Genomic DNA, 20410 nt, shown 5'->3' with positions numbered 1-20410 from the left:
AACTCAATGTTTTTTTCTGGGGGGCAAGTTCCCCTGTAACCCCTACACCCTGTACTAATCATATATTGAAACTTCAAGGTCACTCGACAGTGGGGAAAGGGAAGATAGCCTTCCCTGGTGTAACTTCACTTTTGTCAATATTTTGTGTTTAGGTATTTTTAGGTATTTAGATGTTTTTAAGTGCTCACTTTCAATTTCAAATCAGTCATATACCTGAATTTGGATGGAGTACTTCACATAAATATGCTTGGGTTTGTCATAGCCATTATATATATATATATATATATATATATATATATATATATATATATATATATATGTATGCAGAAATACTGTCAGTGTGTGGAAAACTATCACCAGGATGTGCATACCCAGGGGCAGACCAGCTAAGAAATTACAAAGAGGTGGCACAGTTATCATCAGTTGCACAGGACAGGAAGAGAGCTGGCTCTATCACGTGGTGGAGGAATTGAATAATGTATGCAATATTGCTTAGGTTATATGACATATAGCAATATATGTGAAGTATAATTTTTGTTATGTTAATATAGTTTGATTACTTTTATGTGAATGTAAATTTTCCTGCCACAATTGGTAATTCAGTGCAGGTGTTTGGAAAAAATAAAAAAAGGAAGGGAACTGGCTGAACCACCACCCTATTTAGAAGTTTGTGATCTAAAGCTTCTTCCTTAGAGTGATCAGGCTCTCTGCCTGTCTCCGTGTAGCTTCACCCCTTCTGAACATAATGATCATGCTAGTTAGGGCTCAGCTCATTATTGTTTCTGAAGTAGCCAACTTGCCTAATGAACAAACCTGATAAGCATTGTGGTAAGTTTTACATGATGCCATACAGACTGAGCAATTGTGGACAGGTCCGCGCACATGTGGGCAGCCAAGTACTGTAGGGATGTGGGAAATGCCATCCTATATTTAACTATCTTCAGATAGAGTCACTATAGAACATGCATTCTCAACAGAATACACAAAGATGGAGGTTTGTCATGTTTCACACTTTAAAGTGCTATTGAAACCAACAAAATGCAATATCTATATTTTCAAACTTTGCCATTCAACATGCAAATTAATTGCCCACTGATACCTGTGATAATATGAGGTATTGCCATTGTGCCAGGGAGAATAGGGCAGTGCATGTGTGTCATGTGCCAGCCTGGTTGGCTAGAGTTTTGTAGGTGGTTTTGTATCTTTTGGCTGTCATACATGACTTGTACACATGCTTGTGTTAAAAATGTATCAACAGTGTTATTATAACTGATTAAATGTTTATGTTTAAACAAAGAATTCTTTAAGGGAAGAGTACACGTTTTTGAAATTGTTCTATAATTTTCAAATATTGCAATAGATCTTAGCAAAGCTCTGAATGTGTATTGTACCAGAGTCAGGTGATCAAATGTGATGTCATTCTATAACAACACTGAAAGGATGGAACTCTTACAGCAGCTTTTTTTGTTTTGTTTTCTTTGGAACCGCATATAAAAATCTATGACAGTTATCACAGTTCAGTGAGTTCAGTTTAGTTGGAAGCTCAAAACCTTGCCTTGTGGAAGTAAGCATCTCAGCATCTAATCGTGAGTTGGTGTATTAATTAATTTAGCTAGGGAACAGTTATTCTTTAGACAGTCAGGAAATACAGTGAGATTAGTTAAGTATTGTTTTTCTGTATCTGTTTGAATCTGTCCAACTGTGTTATTTTTGTTTCTCTTGTAATTGAAACTCCGGTGTTTATTGTAACTTAGATATTTAGTATTCTTATGTTTTCTCTTTTATTATTTATTATTAAATATTTTATACCTTTCATTATGGCTGATTTTTTAGACAATACTTTTAACAACTTGAGAGTACTTGTGCTTATTTTAGTGATGCTGTGGCCACTCTAAAAAGCCTTGCTGCTTTGGTTACACTTTTCCATTTATATTTGTATTGATTTTGTTCAGTATAATTGGATACCCTTGTAAGAGCCTGAGAGTGGTTAACTGGTGGCAGTGTAGTTACCTTATAGTCTGGGCAAAAGGGGTATATCTCGTAAATCAGTACCAGTCTTTCTCAGGAGTGTGTGTGTGTGTGTGTGTGTGTGTGTGTGTGTGTGTGTGTGTGTGTGTGTGTGTGTGTGTGTGTGTGTGAAAATCAAATATCCAGGTATGGGTATGTCAGCTACTTGGAAATGGGGCACAGTGCTCCACAGCAAGTCTTGTTTGGGATCTGGAGAGAGAGAGAGAGAGAGAGAGAGAGAGAGAGTTTAGTCCCAGGTCTGGATCATGTTTCCTATGTGCTCTTGGGGGGAAATAGTGTTTGATGCAGAGAGCTGCATCTGAGAAATACTGTAAATCCAGTCCTGTTTTAGTGACTGTCTCTCATCATTGTCAGTGGTGAGGATTGAAGCTCCTTGATAACTGGCCTGGAGTAGAGATGACATCATATATTGGTGTCAGAGCAGTAGGATATTCATTGAACTTAAGTAGCCTGTGGGCAGTTGTCTCTGAAGGTATGTGTACTGTCACAGTACAGTACTTGGCTGCCCACATGTGTCAAGAGCCACAGGGTAAACATTCAGAGTTTCATTTTCACAACAGTTTTATTTATTTTTGTTAGTTTAGTTTAGTCTGGGAAGGCAGGCAAAGATGTCAGCAGAGGATTATGGTAAGCTAACAAAGAATCAGCTGGCTAAGGTGTACGAAGCCAAATGACTGGTTCATGCAAACTGGACTAAAGAGGAAATGATTTCAGCTGTAATTGCAGCTGCAGAGTGGATCAGTGGCTAGGAGGACAACCAGTCTGGTGAAGGAGAGGTGCAGCCTTCAGAAAAGGAGAGTTTACCTTTTCCTCAGGAGGACTTAAAAATCCATCTGGAATTAAAGAGACTTAAACTGGAGGCTGAAGAAAAGGAGAAGCAGCATCACCATGAACTGTGATGTTTGGAGACCGAAGAGAGACTGCGGCACTTGGAGATTAAAGAGAGACTGTGGCATTTGGAGATTGAAGAGAGACTGCGGCACTTGGAGACTGAAGAGAGACTGCGGCACTTGGAGACTGAAGAGAGACTGTGGCACTTGGAGACTGAAGAGAGACTGTGGCACTTGGAGACTGAAGAGAGACTGTGGCACTTGGAGATTGAAGAGAGACTGTGGCACTTGGAGACTAAAGAGAGACTGTGGCACTTGGAGACTGAAGAGAGACTGTGGCACTTGGAGATTGAAGAGAGACTGTGGCATTTGGAGACGGAAGAGAGACTGTGGCATTTGGAGGCTGAAGAAAAGGAGAAGCAGTGTCAGTGTTGTACAGAATAAATGAGAAGGCAGAGACCACACCCTATTCAAGCATTAGAGCCACCGGCACAAAAAATGTTCCAGATAAATTAATAGAGCGTGTAGGTTTTAAAAAGGATGAGCTATTTTGTAAATGTATGTAAAAGCTGGAATAAATTGTTGCAGCAATATATGCAAGAGAAAAAAGAACAAAATATAAAAGAAATGTTTATAGGCACTGATGAGTTGCATACTGTGGATGCAGCAGTAAAAATAGCTTTTGAACAGAAAAGCTGATAATTCATCTTTCGACATGTATCTCGCCAGACAGATTATGCAGCTAATAAGGCCACAATGCTTCCTAACTAAAGAGATTATTAATCCAAAATCCTTAGCTACAAAGTCAATCTAGAAGCCCTCTCCCTATACTCTGTCTTTTATAGGCTCCTATGAGAAGCTCAATGTCTTGTATTCTGTGTCATCAAAGACCCTAACCTATCAGATCTCTTGTACCTCTGTAGGACAAACTTCTTCCCAGTCACTCAATCTAAGGAGTTAAACTTCTAAAAACACACAAAAAATATGCTGGAGTGACTGATTTAATTTTAATTTTGATATACAGTTAGATGTAAATGTTTTAACATACATTTTTAGTTACATGCAGATATTTGTATTTTTTAGTATTCTTAGTATGTGTAAAGTATTGATTTATGTATTAGTCTTTTTTGTGTGTTACCTCATTAAAGGTGAAGTCATGTGACTTTTCCTTTTTGTATTAAAGTCATGTGTTTTAAATCAGTTGATTATTTGCCTGAAGAAGCCTGTATTGGTGAAAGTCTTGTACTAGCAAGCTATAATAAATTTCCTGCTGTTAAAGTATTGAGTGTTGTGGTGCCAGTTTACTTTATAGTTTGTTTTATGTGACTGATTTATAATTCAAGAATAACCCCATCTCTGTAACTAATTGCCTTTAAATTTTAAACTGACACATTTACATCATTCAAAAAGAACCTGGACTATTGGATGGGTATCTGTAAATTCACCCCAGTCTGATATGTTTTGTCCTCCTATAACCAGGAGGTACATCCTGATGATAGGTATCTACAAAGTATGGATAGTCTCTAGACTTACTTGCCTTGTAACTTCTATGAGCACATGATCCTATAAATACTAACCAAAGGTTCTGAAAAACTAAACATGAAGCTAGTTCCAAGCTCCATGCACCTGAAACACCCATACATTTATACAGATTTCTAATGTTACTGTCCGGCATTTCTTCCACTCCAGATACAGTCTAGAGAGTTGTAGCCGATATGGTTGAAGGATTAGATGATGCAGTCCATTTATTTAGTTATTTAAAATATGTTAATTTGGTATGTCAGCTGGTCAGAAGCCCCCTTATTGTCATGCCTTCAAACAAGAAGTAATCACAGAACAGGCAATGGTGCAGTAATAGGCTAACATACACTTAAATAAAGCATAAGAAGATACCACAGAATGAAAGATATAGATTGAAACCAATGAATGTTGGAGACTCATAATCACAAAGATGGAGAAATGGAGAAAGCAAAAAGCACTGTTGGCGCCAAAACTGCACCTCCTATATACAGAATGTAAACCAATATATGCAAGCAAATACAGATGCCATGACAATGTAAGGAAAGGAAAAGAGAGAGACAAAAAAAACAAGGCCTCATATGATGGATAACATTGGATGGGATGTGAAAGACAGGAAAGCCACAGAATGAATGTGGTACATCAGTAAGTCCATTGTGATGATGGGATCAGTGTGGGTTGAGTAGTCAACAGCTAATCAGAGCATCCAGAGAACAGATGGGTTTTGTAACATCACGTCCTTCAGGTTCATGGTATGACCAGACTACCCAGAGAAATGCCTGTGCATGAAACAGTATGTGTGCATCATGAAACCACTGCAAGAGGTCTTTGCTGACATCCAACATGCAACAATAGAGGTTCCTATGCAATAGAGGGTTCCCTACTCTTTTTCCACCCCCAGCCATATGACCACAAAGTATGGGTGATGAGTGGGGGAACTATTACCCATGGTCCATGCATAGTAATGGGTTGTTTATGCATGTACCATTCCTAGCAGTATTTATGCAATACTGCAGGTAAAATGAAAACAGCCATGCTGCTATGTATGACATAGTGCTTAAAACTTTTGATCACCATCACATGTTTTAGCGTACTTATACGCTGGCATAATCGTGGTCTCCACCTGGGGTTAGCGTTGTAATGGTGGGGATCCAGATAGTCCCCTCTGAAATAGGACAGCTGGGCTGTGTTTTGATCCTGCCTGAATGGTCTTATGTTCTTCGACCTGGTTCCTGAACCCTTGTCTCAAGAAAGATAGGTGAAGATGACTTGCTGCCAGAAAGACAGTGGCCAGTGGTCAGTTTCTTAACATGTATATGCCTTCAATAACAAAACCTTTATATATTTGCTAAGAATTGTCACATTACTAATGTAAATGAACCCAGACAATCTCTGTTTGCCTGGAACCAAACACTCATTATTTTCCATTTGAATAGATAATATCCATCCATCCATCATCCCTTTATCCCATTAGATTATATTTTGAAATAAAACTGATTATGGAGTGCCCAGGCACTCATTGTCTTGTAAGTGTAAAGTAGAATACATTTCTGTTGTTTACTTATATAGATAACTGGTGGTGATAATCTTTGTGCTGTTACTACCAAAACTAATTTCTGCTTACTCACCAATAAAAATTAATATGACTTGAGAGAGCAGGCATCACTCATCTGTTATAATCAAAAAGTCTTGGTTATAATTTATTCTCTTTTTAATACACATAAATTAAGATATTGGAATTGACACAGGGTAACTGAAGTGCAATAATTTACATGTTGTAGTAATGTATAGTAAGGTCAAAATAGTTATGCTTCATAAGTAAGTTTTCCATTAGGAAAAGTCAGCCTTATAGATCCTACACTATTTAATAACATTGTCTAGGACACTTAAATGTCAAAGGCTGTAATTCACTGATCTATGGCAGTTTAGGCCTTCAGTGCTGTAATAAAATTAGTAATGTGTATTATGGGAATGTGCTTATTTCAGGACTGCTAGAGCTTCTCTTCATTACATCTAATATTACGCTGCTGTGAAATATCATTAGGCCTATTATATGCATTTTAATACAGCCCACGATTTCGGCAATGTATATAAAAACTGCTTGTTGGTACATTGTGTGTTTACTAGCCACACAAACAGCATAAGGAATGGAAGCTTAGTTGGGCAATGCATTATAACAGTAATGAAATTATTAGCTTTGAAAATAAGTTATTCAAAAGGCAGGTACAAAGTTTACATTTAATTTATGGTGTGTGTGTGTGTGTGTGTGTGTGTGTGTGTGTGTGTGTGTGTGTGTGTGTGTGTCTCTCTCTCTCTCTTTCTATCCCTATCTCTCTCTCTCTCTTTATTTATATATATATATACATTATTAAGATAAATATATATATATATATATATATATATATATATATATATATATATATATATATATATATATATATATATATCTATATCTATATATATATATATATATATATATATATTTGCACACACCCATGTGCACACACACACACACACACACACACACACACACACACACACATATATGTATGGGTCTACTTTAAAACATTGAAATTTCATAACGTTGAATTTCATAACATTGAGACCATAACATCAAAAATGCAAAACACTGAAAACCCACAACATCGAAAACTCAGAACATTGAAAGTGTGCTTCATAACATTGAAAATTAGAACGCACATGTAAATAACATCCCTCCACCTATAACAACACCTAACTAACTGCCTCCCACACCCCCATAAATTAAATATACCAACTCCAACATTGCACTACAGTGGAAAAAAGCAAATTTCCTAACCTCACTGTATCAAGATCGCCATAGAGCATTGTAGTTTTCAATGTTATGAAGCACACTTTCAGTGTTCTGAAGAATCATTGTTTTGGATTTTCAATGTTTTGCAGTTTCGATGTTATGATGTCAATGTTATGAAATTAAACGTTATGAAATTTCAGTGTTTTAAAGTAGACCCATATATATATATATATATATATATATATATATATATATGTATATATATATATATATATATATATATATATATATATATATATATTTAGGTGTACCTAATTTCACTGAAACTCAGTTGATTGCGCACAATTCACTGAAAGCTCATTTCACTGAAAAATCATTTGACTGAAACTCATTTTATTAAAAGTTATATATGGCCTTTTCCCCACTGTAGTGCGGTCCTGTAGTTAGTATATAAAGTAAGGGGGTATGTGGAGGGCACAGCCCCCCACATAGAGGTGTGTGGGGGGCATAGCCCCACCACGCACCTATTTTAAACATTTAAAACCATAGATATGGATACTTACAAGTCCAATGAATAACTATTTCCAGAAGACAATATATAACTAAACTATGTGTGGGGCTACACCCCCCCACACCCCCCAATGTGGGGAGCTGTGCCCCTCACCCCCCTTACTTTATATACTAACTCCAGGATCACACTACAGTGGGGAACAGGCCATATATAACTTTCAGCAAAATGAGTTTCAGTCAAATAAGTTTTCACTGAAATGAGCGTTCAGTGAATTGTGCGCAGGCAACTAAGTTTCAGTGAAATGAGCTTTGAATATCCCCATAAATATATATATATATACACTTACATATAAAAGTTGAAGTGTTTAATAAATGTACATAAGGAGGTCCAGTCCTGTGGCATGGAGGGAAAAAGCCCTAACTATGACTCAGATGACCCATGTTTCCCCAGTGGCTCGGGCAACATAGAAGCCAGGCAAGGGAAGTTAGAAGTGAGAAGCCAATACCAGCTTGCACATCCTTGGTTGAGGTGTGGTGTCTGACTTGCTGCAGGGCTGCCACCTGCAGGATAAAGAGATGTTTTACCATGTAATAGATGCCAGGGATGTGCAGTTAGTTCTGCTAAGCCAAGCCTGCATAGTGGCCTTCAGTGAGCATGTTCAAGAGCATGTACAGCTTCTATTAGAAATTAGAGCAGGCCCTCATGTATGTGAGTTCACCCATCAGCTGCTGTGAGAGAGATCAGATATTATAGCAGGAAAAAGCCCTGATGATGGCCTAGATAGCATCTTCTGTGATTAGCTTTCTGGCCATGGAGAACAAATGGGCCAGGAGCCCATGTCATGGGGAATGAATTGGCCATTGGATCACAAAGAAAACTGTTGATTGTAAGCAACAGGGATGCACACACCCAACAAAAAAGTTTTTTTGGGGAAAATATAAAATTGTCAGACTATAAAAGTGAAAGAAAAATATGAATAAATATTATTAAGTAGTAAGAAAAGAAGATGCAAGCTCTGCATCAGTCAGAAAGAATGTGCATAAAAATTTGTTGCAAGTGTGAAACATTATGAAAAGAAAATTTGAAGTAAATTAAAAAATAAAATAAAAACAAAAAAATTCACTGACACAAGAATGTCAGAATAGATATTGTTCATGGGGAAAAAACATGCAGCTTTAAGTATTTAAAGTAATGTTTTACCTTTGTTTAAAAGTGAAGTTTAAACTTAAGTTTTGGCACTTACTTTATGCAAACAGATATTTTACTCGAAACAAACAATTCAGACTGTATTTATTTATTTATTTATTTTAAAAAGGTAGTTTTGGAGAATGGTGATAAATAGTTTAATAAATTAAGAAGTAAATTGCTGTTAAATGTGAAATCAATTTTTTTTCAGTTTTCACCCAAAATGAACAGAACTTAAATAGACACATATTAAATGTCAAATTTGTAAAATTAAAATTGTTGTTAAATACTGAACCAAGTTTTTTTTATTAAAGGCAAAAAGATCAGAACATCAGGTGGAATGCGTTAAATATCAAAATATGTAAAACATCAACAGATTTCTTTCTGTATTTGTTTCTAAAATTGTTTAACATTTTAGACATGACACCATATACTTACATTTGGATAAATATGTACATACATAGATATTACTATAACAACAATGTTTTGACAAAGTTTGAAGCTTTTTTGTAGATAAGTCATTAAATTACTTGTAGAAGTCTTCCAGTATTAGAATTCGCTCAGACTTACTCTATTTCTCTAACTCAGTGGAAAAATTGGCATGCTGCCAATTTAACATGGTATGTAAGTGTATACAAGAGTACTTAGGATCTTTATTTGAGGACACAATGCCTTGGATAATTTGTAGCATTAATTAGGTTATACAGTCTTTAAGCTGTGGTGATGCTGAATAATGTATAGGCTGGATAGCTGATGTTTTGTTATATAAGCCTTGCACCATAGAATACACTGCAGGATGTCATGGGAATAAAGTGTGAGGCACACTGGAAGAGAGATATGACATATAAGTAATGCTCATTTTGCTTGCACATACATAACTTACCAGTTATAGTGTAGACATAGTGATGAGATTAGTTTGTATATGGTGGTTATTCTTCAGTGAGGCTTCCAGTAAGGCTGCCTAGTTTAGCTGTTTACACAGAAACCACATTTGTCAGCAAACAAAACTTCCAGTTCTGTGATTTATGAAAGGTCATCAGAATAGTACATTGCATTTACTTGTAGTCACTTATCAAAATCAGAATTTATTTTACAAAGGCATTTATGTCCAACACAAGTTTTTTTTTTTTTACTTTGTGGGTAAGTATGCCCTCAGTTCAGGATCTGGAGAATAACATATAGCTGCAAGGTTTCTTGTAAAGCCATATTATATCTTCTAACCTACCTGTTATTTGAGGGAGTAGAAATATCACAGCCCAACATTTGCCCTGTAACTGGTTTTGCAGAATATACTATGGAAAATTCAAAGTTCTCTGGACCGAGAATTCATCTAATTGTTATAAATACTTTGTTCATAATAGTTACATGGCAGGTGCCTGACTTGTTTTTCATTATAATTAAAGTTCATCCGCATCCTCTTTTTCCCAGTTTTTGCACATGGGGTCAGGGTGTCACTTCATCAGTGACAATCATCTAGAGCCAAGGTTTACACCAACAGGTGGCTAGTCCTGCAGCAGTAGTTCTTTTACACCACACACTCCCAGACTCAAACCTATGGGCAAATTAGAGTGTCCAATCCACCTACTGCATGTCTTTGGAAAGTGGGAGGAAACCAGAGCACCTGAAGGAAACCCACACAAACTCAGGAAGGACATGCAGAATCTGCATAGAAGGCACCCCAGCCAAGAATCAAAGCAGAGAACCTCTTGTTGTGACACAGCAATGTTGCTATCCTCTGTGCCACTGTGCCGCATACATTGTGTGTTGTGATGTACGTTGTGTTTCATCACAATTAAAGTGACATGCTTATAATACCACATCTCAATGTTTCTCACTATAAAACATAACAGAAATAGATAACCTCACATTAGTCAAATGAGACATAGTAATTATTTAAAGAAATATCATTTCACCTTAGAAGATTATATGTGATGTATAATGTTTGCAACTGAAAGTACATCAGTATGGTTTGATTTTATCTCTATAAAATATACTATTCCCTGTATCATAAGTGATAATTAAATAAAGATGTTTATGGTTTAGAAAAAAAGTTGCAGTGATTCTGACTCACTGGTACAGAGAGATAAAACTCTTAATTGTACACCAGCCAGCTTTGGTTTAAATAGAGAATCAAGGCATATAATAGCTAAACAAAAAGAGATAGCAATGACTTGCAAATGTCAGCTCACCCATTCTTTTGAAAGCTGCTGCAAGGCCTCTCCCCTGAGCACCGCCAATTGCAGAACAGGATATGTTCAGCAGTAGGCTGACAGCAGGACCCATGCTGGTCCTTCAGTATTGCTGTACTGGGTGTGTGGATGTATGCACTTTGTACCAGTACTGTGGGCCCTATACACACAGGGCAATCAACATAAAATCCCCTCATTCCACCAAAATGATGGCCTTCTAATGGGTGTCTTTCCTTTACACTTTGACAAAATGGGCAGTAGAATGAGGGAGCAACATGCCTGATGGTAACTGGGAGATCTGATCATCAGTACTATGATAAGGAGAGAAACAAATGCACAAAAAAATTATTGCAGGACCCCCTAGCACCTTATTTTTGGAGCTGTGTAGCTCACACTCCTTGTTATTAATATATTCTAATTCCAAAACCACACAGGAATAAAGCCCTGAATATATCCCCACTGACCCATGTTCAACAAGCAGCAGGGCGCTGAAGGGACTGGATTGGAGGAGGATGGCAGTCAACAGATTGCCAAAGTACCCATCCCAGGGTGAAAGTGAGGCAGCTTGGCTTGCTACATTTGTGCCACCTGCAGGAATATAGGTATGTCACCATAGCATGAACACTCTAGCATGCCCATGCTACAAGTAGTGTGTCTCTGATTCAGGATTTGCACATGCATGTTTATGTATGTGCACCTCTTGAGGCAGTTATAGCAGACTGCTAGGGATTAGGGCAGTCCTCAGGATTTTCAGAACAACCTTTGCCATGCCTTAATACTCACCTCTCACCTCCACTGGGGTAAGAACATAAGGGAGGGCTCTTGTTCTGATGATGGAACAAATGGGTCATTTGTGTGGAGGAAGGGGGAGACAATAGGCTAATTCTGTAGACTAAAACATTTCCCTTTCTCTGAGATTCTGGGACTTCAGAGTTGTAACTTCTTAGAGGTGATTGATATGGGAGGTATAAAGAAGCTTGTGCACCTACAAAATCATTGCTTTCTGTTAATCTTCTTTCTGTAAGCATAACCAAATACTCCAAAACAGACTCTTTTCAGCTGTGACCCAGCACCACAACAAATTTATAATGTGGCACTGCTCCTTCAGTTGTGGAGATTTGATGCCCCCATAAGGGATTATTCTGAGAGGATGTGTGCAGGAGTACATATTAGGGAATGTGATTGTCTCCAGAGGGGAATATTTTGAGTAGATATTTTATAATCTGTTAATGGGCAATATGTGTTCTTCATGTCTTTTCAGTTTCATGGGGCCTTCCTGCAAATCATAGGTTCGTAGGTAAGTACTAGGCTAGCTGTCCTTGCAGGCGATTTTAAACCTAGCCAATTTCCCTTTTTGTGCTCAAAATAACCTATCCAATTTGGTTATAGATTCACCTTATCCATCCCATAATAAATAATTATATATTACCTCTAATGAGAATAACTGGGATCACACTGTAGATAATTTCAGAAGGCCAATGCATGGGATAAAGCATTTGTGCATCATGGACAGCGCAGTGGTGCAGTGGTAGCATTATTGCCTCACAGCAAAAGATCCTCTGGTTAGATTCTTGGCTGGGGTGCCTTCTTTGTGGAGACTGCATGTCCTCCCTATGTTCATGTGGGTTTCCTCCAGGTGCTCCGGTTTCCTCCACTATTACAAAGACATGCTTCTGGAGCATTTCTCTCCAGGCCTCTGCTGAAAATTGGCTTTGTTCCAAGTCAGACTTTCCCGGTAAACAAATGTTAAATAAATACATTTAGGAGCTACCTCTGTCTATTAGTAGTACAGGGGCAATCCTGGGGTAAATTTCTGTTTCACATCCATATTTCTAAGTTGCATTTGAAAATGGACTGGGATGAACTTTGTTTCATCATTAATCAAATAAGTCCTTAACCATTAATGAAATCATCACAAGAAGTATTTGAGATTAACATATGCTTTCAGGAGATCTACACTTAAGCCAACCATATAGATCTCAGTTAACTCAGACTTTTAAGACAGTGGAACTTTTCTTAGGCAACAAAGGTTGTGAAACTGAGCAAAAGCTTTGTAATGGACTTTGCGGTTAGGAAAACTACAATAGTGTTAAAGGAAGTGGCACAACAGGTTGAACCCATTAATGAGAACTGCAGTGTGGAGAATATAAAGAAATATATTCTAAAACTTAAATTCAGAACATATGAAAAACTATTCTCCTTTGGTTATATTAGACCCCCTTGAAGAATATTTATTTGGTGTATCAAATGAAGTTATTGTGGTCAGGGTGTGGTATGGAGTGGGCAAATTTGTTACATATGCTTGGAAGTGCCCTCCAGTTAAGATCTTGTGGTCATACCTGTCATAGTTGATTGAGAAGTCTTGTTCTATTAAACTGCCTTCCGGCCACATTTTTTCTGACTTTTACTCATACTAGTCTGCATGGAATGGATAGTGTTCTTTGCTTATGGACATAGCTTTCTAACTTTCAGCAGTCTTACATAGCTTATCATTGGGTGACTCCTCATCTTCTTCAAATGAAGAAGATGGGTTCCTTGGGAATGTGCTTATTTCAGGACTGCTAGTGCTTCTCTTCATTACATCTAATATTACGCTGCTGTGAAATATCATTAGGCCTATTCTATGCATTTTAATACAGCCCACGATTTCAGCAATGTATATAAAAACTGCTTGTTGGTACATTGTGTGTTTACTAGCCACACAAACAGCATAAGGAATGGAAGCTTAGTTGGGCAATGCATTATAACAGTAATGAAATTATTAGCTTTGAAAAGAAGTTATTCAAAAGGCAGGTACAAAGTTTACATTTAATTTATGGTGTCTGTGTCTCTCTCTCTCTCTCTTTCTATCCCTATCTCTCTCTCTTTATTTTTTATATATATATATATATATATATACATTATTAAGATAAATATATATATATATATATATATATATATATATATACATTATTAAGATAAATATATATATATATATATATATATATATATATATATATATATATATATATATATATATATATATTTGCACATACCCATGTGCACATACACACACGCACACACACATATACATTGAAATTTCATAACGTTGAATTTCATAACATTGAGACCATAACATCAAAAATGCAAAACACTGAAAACCCACAGCATCGAAAACTCAGAACATTGAAAGTGTGCTTCATAACATTGAAAATTAGAACGCACATTTAAATAACATCCCTCCACCTATAACAACACCTAACTAACTATGTAAGCTAACACAACAGATGAATGCCACACTGGCATGGATATGGAATTGTTGGAATAATTCTCTAAGTATTACTTGTTAATTTTCTGAGAAATTATGTATACTTACTGTGAAATTTGTTTGGAGGTGATAGTTTGCTTGTAATATGGTTGTCTTTAAGTTATACTTGTTTCTTATAATGGAATAAAATTGATTGACAATATTGTGTGTATATATATATATATATATATATATATATATATATATATATATATATATATATATATATATGGGTCTACTTCATTTAATTGAAAACTCATTTCACTGAAACTCATTTCGTTGAAAACTCATTTCACTGAAACTCAGCTGCCTGAGCACAATTCACTGAAAGCTCACTTCACTGAAAACTCATTTGACTGAAACTCATTTAGCTGAAAGGTATATGTCCTGTTCCCCGCTGTAGTGCGATCCTGGAGTTAGTATTTATATAGTAAGGGGGTGTGGCGGCATAGCCAGCCCACATAGTTTTGGTATATATTGTCTTCTGGAAAGAGTTATTCATTCGACTTGTAAATTTCCATGTCTATGGTTTACAATGTTTAAAATAGGTGGGGAGCTACGCCCCCCACACACCCCCAATGTGGGGGATTGTGCCCCCCCCACACCTCCCCTTACTATATATACTAACTCCAGGATCATACTACAGTGGGGAACAAGGCATATTCCTTTCAACAAAATGAGTTTCAGTCAAACGAGTTTTCAATGAAATGTTGTAGACCCACACACACACACACACACACACACACACACACACACACACACACACACACACACACATATATATATATATATATATATATATATATATATATATATACAGTAGGTAGATAGATAGATTAGCTATAGACACAGATATAGACCTATATCATCTATACCCAGACACTACACCTCTTTAAAAAGCAACATATTTCAGTGCATACTTCATAGAATTCATAGCCAACTTAACCTCAAACTCATCTAACACATCCCCTTCCACACAGCTAACTTCCCCTACCTTAGACCCTAGCACATTTCCTTCACAAAGCTCACCTACAACCTCTCCAATACACACACAGATAGCTCCACCCAGTTTACCTTTCAACCAGTTTCTATAACTCTCATAAATAAGCTTTTATATAATCTAAAACCTTGTTCCTCCTCAGCTGACAACCGTCCCCCAGAATACTTAAATCTAACTGCAGATGCAATAGCATACCCAATCAGCATTCTGTGTCCCTAGCTTATGGAAAATGGAACATATTATCGCCTTAAATAAAAGAGGTAATTCCACTGACATTATAAGCCATCCTGTCTTCCCTCGCTAAAATCCTTGAAGATGTATTCATCAACAATTTCTCCACTATCTCTTAAAAAAAATTAGCTAATCACTAATATGCAAATTGGATTTTGGCTGGACCACAGCACCTCCACTGCATTACTTTTTTTAGAGACACAGTCAGAAAAGCTTGAAACTCTAATAAACCTGTATCTGCAGTATTTCTAGATCGAGCAAAAGCCTTTGACATGGTCTTTCACACAGTCAACTTTCCACCCTGGGTCTATCATCTCCATCTAATCAATGGTCCTCTAGTCACCTTACCAACAGGCAACAAGCTATAAAATGGCAAGGATCCATCTCCACATACCTTCTCACTTCCACAGGAGTCCCACAAGGAATCCTCCTTGACCCTCAGCTATTCAATATTTTTATCAATAGTCTGCATTCATCTACTTGTGAAGGCACCTTGATTCAGTATGCAGATGACGCTTCCATCATCTGCTCTTCAAACACCTTAACTCACCTCCAAGAAATCAATCAACAAGCTGTCAACTTCATTGAAACCTAGCTTAGAAGAGCACAACTCTTACTCAACCCTGAAAAACAAACTCCTCCTCTTTACCCCAAAAACCATACCCCTAGCAAAGCATCTTTCAAAATCGTTTCAGCAAATGACACTGAAATTGAATTAGTCCACCATACCAAACTATTAGGCGGCATAATAGATGTTAATCTTAAATTTGACCTCCACATCCAAAGCAATATCAAGAAAACCCGTCAAAAATTAGGCATGCTATACAGAAACAAACATTTTCTAAGCGCACCCACAAAAATTACTACCTTCTGCCTTTCCTACTCTATGGAGCACTGATTCTAACCAATTTACAATCCTCTATAAAAAATAAACTTGAAAGCTGTTACAACAAAATTGCTAAGTTTGCTACTAATTCATCCTCCATCACTGCAAGGCTCTGCATATACTTAGCTGGCTGGATCTTCTCCTCCACCTCTCCTAATTCAGCTTATAACAATACATAAAATCATACACTCACCATTAGTCTGTCCAGTTCTAACCCCTCTAATCTACATATATTTCCAAAACGAACGCCTAGATCAGAAGACGAGCAACTTCTCACCATAAATAAACTGAAAAAATCCCCTGGACAAAGCCTATACTCATACTCAGTAGCAAAAAAAAATGAAACTCCTTACCTTTAATCACCAGAACTATTTCTAACTTACCCACCTTAAAATGCTCCCTAAAAGAATACTTTACAAAATCTTGGACCTGCTCCTGTGCCAATCCTGGCTGAACTTACTCTTTATACTTCACTCACCCCCTTCAACCTAGATCACCCTTCACAATCCTCTCCAGCCTCCTACTCCACATCTTTTTTTTGTTTTCTTTGCTGCCTTACCTTATTCACTTCATCTCTGCAGACCTTTCCTCTACATATTTCTCTTTCCTCCCTACTCACCTAAGCTGCCTGAAGACACCCTACCCTGCACTCTTCTTATAATCTCCTTCTCTGCATCCTTCTTCCTTCTGTAACCGTAATATGAACACCATCTCCCATACTAAGACATCACTCAGTTTTCCCTCATTGCCCCTTATCATGTAATCACTAATATCTCTATAAATATCCTATTAGAATTGTCTCAGGTCTCATTTGTCACATACCAATCTATCTAACAAATAATATGACCAATGAGTTTTTCCTCACATGGTTTCTCCAACTCGTGTTATTGTTTTTCATTTCACTCTACTACGAAATATATGTCCTCATTACAACATCTTATTCAGTCTTATGAATATATATATATATATATATATATATATATATATATATATATATATATATATACATATATATAGACAGAGAGAGCTATATCTGTATATAGATATTTACACACATACACACACACACACACACACACACACACACACACACACACACACACACACACAGACAAACAAAGCTGGTATTTAAATGTTATGCTAATTAGGTGCCCATATTTGTGGCTAGATGTTCGTACTTTTCAACTGCCTTTGTTTCTATTTTAAATGTCTACAGGTTGAGAGGTATCTTATGTGCATGTGCACATGTGCCTGGGATGGTGAGGGTGGCAGGATCACACCATAACCCATTGGTGAGGGTGACAGGATCACACCATAACCCACTGGTGAGGGTGACAGGATCACACCATAACCCACTGGTGAGGATGGCAGGATCACACCATAACCCACTAGAAATAAGCTCAATGAGCATTAAGGAAGTGCAGTCTGTATCTGACAAAGCAGTAAACTAAAGGGCCATACCTGTGTTTCCCCCCATGTCCCAGCCTCCAAAGGATGCTGTACAGTTGTTTATAAGTCCCACTTGGGAGGCATATGGGGATTGTCTGCCAGTCATCATACATCCTCCTATGAGATGAGTATGCACAGGTAGTCCCATCCACTTTGGTGTGATGCACAGTAAATCCTCCTGAACAATAACTCATTCTCCTCAGTAATCTGTGTTAGGTGTGTAAACATCTTCACTGCTATTGCAGAACCCTTGCATCTCCTCTCCCTTAACAGCTGCTGCAGCACCCTTGCAACTCCTTTCCATTAACATCTACTGCAGCACACTTTTGGGTGACACGTATTGCCCATCTTTCTTCTCAGACCCCTGGACACACCTGTCTACTATAGTGGCAGGAAAAGCTTGAGATGTAGAAGTGTTCCCATTAATGACTCTCAAAAGCAAGGCTGGTGCAACCTCATCCAGACATGGTGGGTGATGCTATGTAGTCAGCTTGGTGAGTTTCTCCCTTGCTACAGGGCTATTGGGAATGGCCTGTCTTTTGCACTTTGGTCTTTTTTCTGAAAATGCCCACTATAAGTGCCTGTTTACCATCATCATCATCATCAATTTTTAGTACCAGAAGCTATTCATGACTTCTTTTGGCTTGACCTTCTGGCTGACCACAGTTTCATACACTACTCGAATGAGTCTAGCTACAGATTCCTTTTTCTCCTCTCTGCTATCATTTCCTGTGGTTTCCCTGCCATACTGACCTGTGATATAACAGGGTGCAGCACTTTATCATGCATAATTCCAAAGGATGGTGGTTCAATTTCTCTGACTGCTGGAGGCAGGAGGTTCACAGAACTGAACATTTTTACTGAAAAATTATAACAGCCAGTATGGAGAATGTTATTTATCCACTGTGACATTCCAGTTCTGATACTCTAAGCTTTATTTTAATGTTTTTTTTTTCTTGGGCCCAGTATGTCTTAAGTTGAGGTTGGAATCTTATTGCATTTTTGGTGCAGTAATGTGGTCAGAAGCATGATCTGGTCTTTGTGGTAGTCACTGGTGGAAGGTTTTTGAAGGGGATTTTAGTATTTTTGTTATCGTGTGGTTCTTTTCTAGCATTTATATATTGCATTTATTTTGTCATCTTTTTGTGGATTTCCTCAAATGCTGTGTATACATGGATTAATATTTATTTATTTTTATTTATTTATTATTTATTTACATTTGTTGACCAGGAAAATCCGACTGGACACAGGTCCTTTTTCAGCGGAGGCCCGGGGAGAAAAGCTCCACAATGAGAACAATTAATTACAAGTTACAAGAAGTATAGGTAGGTTTTGTTTAACAATAGTAGTAAACACTTATAGTTCAAAATGAAATTAAGTATTTAGTTAAATAGTACAACACTTATATCATTGGTGCCATAAAGACTAGCAAGTATTTTAAGAGCTGAGCTAGCAGCTATTACCCTTGAATAACAGTGGCTAACATTACAGCTGAGATATAGGTTTACAAGCAATGTATTTGGCTGCAATCCGAGGTAGTTAGAGGGGTGGAAGAAAGGGATTAGAGAGGTTGGGGTAGAGATGTTAGAGATATTTGTTACAGGGGCATGCCCAGTGCTCTTTTAGATGAGATTTTAGAGCAGCCTTGAAGTTAGTGCATGATGACACAGAAGTTATAGTGTGAGGAAGGGTATTCCATAATTTTGCTAAGGAGTAGGAGAAGAGAGCTTCTCCAGCAGAGTTCCTGGTTCTAGTTACCTGTAATTGATTTTTGTTGCTGGTGCATAGTAGTCTAGTGGTATGATAACGTTGGAGTAGATTTTGGAGGGAGGCGACTTTTAGTGGATGATTTAGTAGTTTGTGGGTGAGTGAGAGTTGGTACCATTGAAGGCGGTGAGGGAGTTTTAGCCAGCCTAGTTCAGTAAGTGAGGTGAAGTGGTGGCTACAGTAGTTTGCGCCAGTGGCAAACCTTGCTATTTTGTTGTAGCAAGCTTCGAGTTTACCTAACTCACTTTGCCTAAAGTTGGTAAATATTGGAGAGGCGTAGAGTAGGGTGGAGATAAGGTGGCTATTTGCAACTGAAATCTTGGCTGTTTTGGTGAGGAATTATTTCTGTATAAAGCTCCTAGTTTTTTGCTTACTTTTTTATGGTTAATGAGATGTGGATGTCAAACTTGAGGTTATTGCCAATTTCAACTCCAAGTAGTTTGGTGTGGTCTGTTGTGGTTGGGTGTTTAGTTTGTGTTTGGTGGGTTGGAAGATGAGGAGTTTTGTTTTGTTTGAGTTAAGTATTAATTGTGCATCTGAAAGCCAAGCTTCAACTGAGGAAAAGGCTTCCTGTGTGGTCTTTTGAAATTCAGGTAGGGAGTGGACTGAGCAGACAATGGTGGAATCATCTGCATACTGTATGAGAGTGGCTTGTTTGGTAGCAGAGGCTAGATTATCAGTGAATATCGAGAAGAGTAAGGGTCCAAGGATGGATCCTTGGGGAACACCTATTGAGACAGGGAGTTGGGAGGATATA

The 20410-nt window shown here is 37.5% G+C and overlaps 1 protein-coding gene across 1 annotated transcript in view; it reads left to right on the top strand.

Moving 5' to 3' along the window:
• The window catches only part of RGS9 (regulator of G protein signaling 9), a 1872571-nt gene that overhangs the window by 1821833 nt on the left and 30328 nt on the right, over window positions 1–20410 (top strand). The gene's annotated exons all lie outside the window — the stretch shown is intronic.

This window comes from Protopterus annectens, chromosome 10.part0, assembly GCF_019279795.1.
Source record: "Protopterus annectens isolate FY-2018-M chromosome 10.part0, PAN1.0, whole genome shotgun sequence".
NCBI lineage: Eukaryota > Metazoa > Chordata > Ceratodontiformes > Protopteridae > Protopterus > Protopterus annectens.
The sequence above is the reverse complement of the archived record's forward strand: the minus strand, read 5'-3'. Positions and strand labels throughout refer to the sequence as shown.